The sequence below is a fragment of the Callorhinus ursinus genome, unplaced genomic scaffold (assembly GCF_003265705.2).
Source record: "Callorhinus ursinus isolate GAN/ISIS: 27379988/994484 unplaced genomic scaffold, GSC_fseal_2.0 scaffold52, whole genome shotgun sequence".
In the NCBI taxonomy this organism is placed as follows: Eukaryota; Metazoa; Chordata; class Mammalia; order Carnivora; family Otariidae; genus Callorhinus; species Callorhinus ursinus.
In genome coordinates, this window is record NW_027397114.1 from 2,758,981 (window position 1) to 2,761,938 (window position 2,958).

The 2,958-nt window shown below is 38.9% G+C and overlaps 1 pseudogene; it reads left to right on the top strand.

The window, feature by feature from the left end:
• The first annotated feature begins 499 nt into the window (after window positions 1–499).
• On the top strand, window positions 500–835 carry LOC112814122 (eukaryotic translation initiation factor 1 pseudogene; annotated as a pseudogene).
• Window positions 836–2,958: the final 2,123 nt, after the last annotated feature.

The following is a 2,958-nucleotide window of genomic DNA, read 5'->3' on the forward strand; positions in this document are numbered from 1 at the left end:
GTGTGTGTATATATGTACATATATATATATATATATATGACATCTTTTGCATAATTTTCTTTTTAAAAAAATCAAAATTTTTGGCCACTTATTTAGAGCTAACCTGTTTGTTTTTCTCCTATAAAAAGTTTCCATCACATTAGTGAATGCACTGGGATATATACAAAAATGAAGAAGAGCTGTATCTCCATTGACATACTATAGAAAGCAAGTTAGAACTACCTCCATCGATGCACTGCACTGAAAAATGCAAACTTGATTTCCAAAATGCAAGTAGAGCTTATAGTATTAGTGGGTATAAAGTTTAAAAGAGAAGGCAAGACCCCAGTCACTGTGCAGCCGCCAACCACGGAGGGCTCAAGAGCCTCCCCCTTGAGCTCCTTCCCTTCCTGAGGCTCCGGCCCCACCCTCCTACATCCCTTCCCTCGCCCCCCTGCCTTCTCCTGCAGCCGCCTTCCCTCTTTTCCATGGAGGAAAAGAAATCCTCTCCTCTGTCCTTATGTCCACTATCCAGAACCTCCAATCTTGCGACTCTTTGCTGATTCAAGTAAGGGTGGTATCTGCTTCCTGGTGGCACTGAGGATTATATCCATATAAGAATTCAACAGAGAAATGGCAGGAAGACCCCTACTACTGTCCAAAGGATCCTTGCTGATTACGATAAAAAGAAACTAGTGAAGGCATTTAAGAAATCTGCCTGCAATTGTACTGTAATTGAGCATCCAGAATATGGAGAAGTAATTCAGCTATAGGTGATTAGTACAAGAACATATGCCAGTTCCTGTAGAGACATCCTTGTAAGGATGACGACCAGCTGAAGGTTCATGGGTTTTAAGTGCTTTGGCTCACTGAAGCTTAAGTGAGGATTTCCTTGTAATGAGAAGAATTTCCCTTCTGTCCTTTGTCACAAGTTTAAAAAACTCACAACTGGTATAATGCAACCACTTGGGGTTTGCTTTTAACTTGAACTAGTGTAACTCCCTCATGCAATCAACTGAAAAGAGCCAACAGAGAGAGAAGAAGAAATAGCCTACCATTACTATAATCTTCAAAGTAATTGTATGTGCCTGTATGCTTGCTTCTGACTAAATGTATACCTCTGACCTTATACAGATAGGTAATCCTATGAATTACCAATTGGTAAACATTCAAATTTTGGGGATCCTATAAATTAATTAAAACTAATAAAATTATTAATCCTAACTTCAGCAGATAAAAGGAGTGGAAAAGAGCCCAGGAGGATTCATTTGGTCATTTTCCTCATCCTTTCAAAATTATCAGTCCTAATTTCTCAATGAAAGATTTCACAAAAGACACTCAATTCTGTGTTAAGAAAGATTCCAGTTTCAACTATTAGATATGCCACTTACTAACTCAAGGGGATTACTGATCATTGACTGTGATTCTTTACCACTCCCTGCATCTCTGCTCTTTTCGATTTGAATTTGCAGTTCCTCCTACGAGAGGCAGAGAATGCATCCCTCCTCATCAGTACTTGATCAATATGGTGTGAGTGGAAGCGACAGTGGGCCAACTTGGATCCAAGCCTTACAAGCAGTGGTTTTGTGCTTGCCCCTCTTTCATTTCTGCTGTGATCACAGAAGAACATGTCCTAAGTGACCCAGAGTCCCAGAAGAATGAGAGACGCATGAAGCTCACATGAACCTGTCCTAGGCTTAGAGCCAAAAAGGCAAATCCAACCAGTGCCAAGCTGCAGCTGCATGAATGAGAAAATAAAAATGAAACAATGCTTTTTATAAGACACTGAGTCTTGTTTTGTGCTGTTTTTTGTTAGGCAGCATTAGGTGGCAATTGTTGACTAATCAAGACATCAGTTACAGAACTAAGATCCTGTTGGAAGAAAAATCTGAAATGTGTCATGGTGGTTGAGAACAGAACAAGTTGGGGGGAAAAAATGGGACTTGATATTGTAAAACATATTAGCTATTGTGTCTCAATTTCCTACCTAGCAAAATTTGAAAAACATGTAACTAATTCATAGAGAAAATACAAATATTTAACTGAATAACGTGTCCACTGCTTAACCAGTATTTGGTGCATATAAATTATACTCAAATTTTAATTATAGACATTTAATAAAAGTTATATAAAATAAAAATAAGTATAACATGTGAGTCAGATTTATGAATCAACATTCACGGACTTCCTAAATCACTCCAGGAATGACTTTGGACATCCTAAAAACCATGAAACAAAATACTGTAAAATAGAGAATAAGCAGAATCCAGATCATCAACCTGCATTATCCTACCATATCCCATCAAATGACTGCAGCCCAAACCCTCTCCAGATCTATTCATTTCCCCATGAAAGGATACAAGAAGCTCTTCTTAGTTAATATCTACTAAATATTTATCACATGCCAGTAAATGTGATGAAATTGTTAAATATTAACCCCACAGCAAACCCATCAAGTCGGTATGATATATTATTATACCCAATTGATAGATGATAAAACCAAGACACAGCAAGCAAGGTAACTTCCTCATCATCACAATTCTACTGGGTGAAAAGATTAAGAATTGAACCCAGATCATCAGATTATACAGTTCTTGCTCTTGTCCACTGTGCTCTCCTGAAACTTCCTGGTACACAGAGGTCCTCAAACCTGGCTGCACATGGAATCAACTGGGGGCTTTGAAAATATACCTGTCCTCTGGTCTAAGCCCCATAGATTCTCACTTCATGGATTCGACACTTGATCTTAGCCAAAAGGCCGAGAAGCGATTCTCACTTCATGGATTCGAATTGAGGCCAGAGATTTTTAAAATATTCCATATGACTCTAGAACATAGGTATGATTAAAAACCTCCAGCACAATGGGATGACAGTATAGCACAGAGGTAAGAGCCTGCAGCTGTGTTCAGATGACACAGGTCTGAATCCCAGCTCTGCTACAGAGAGATGCTCTGTTCCTGTCTCCCCATCTGCAAAATG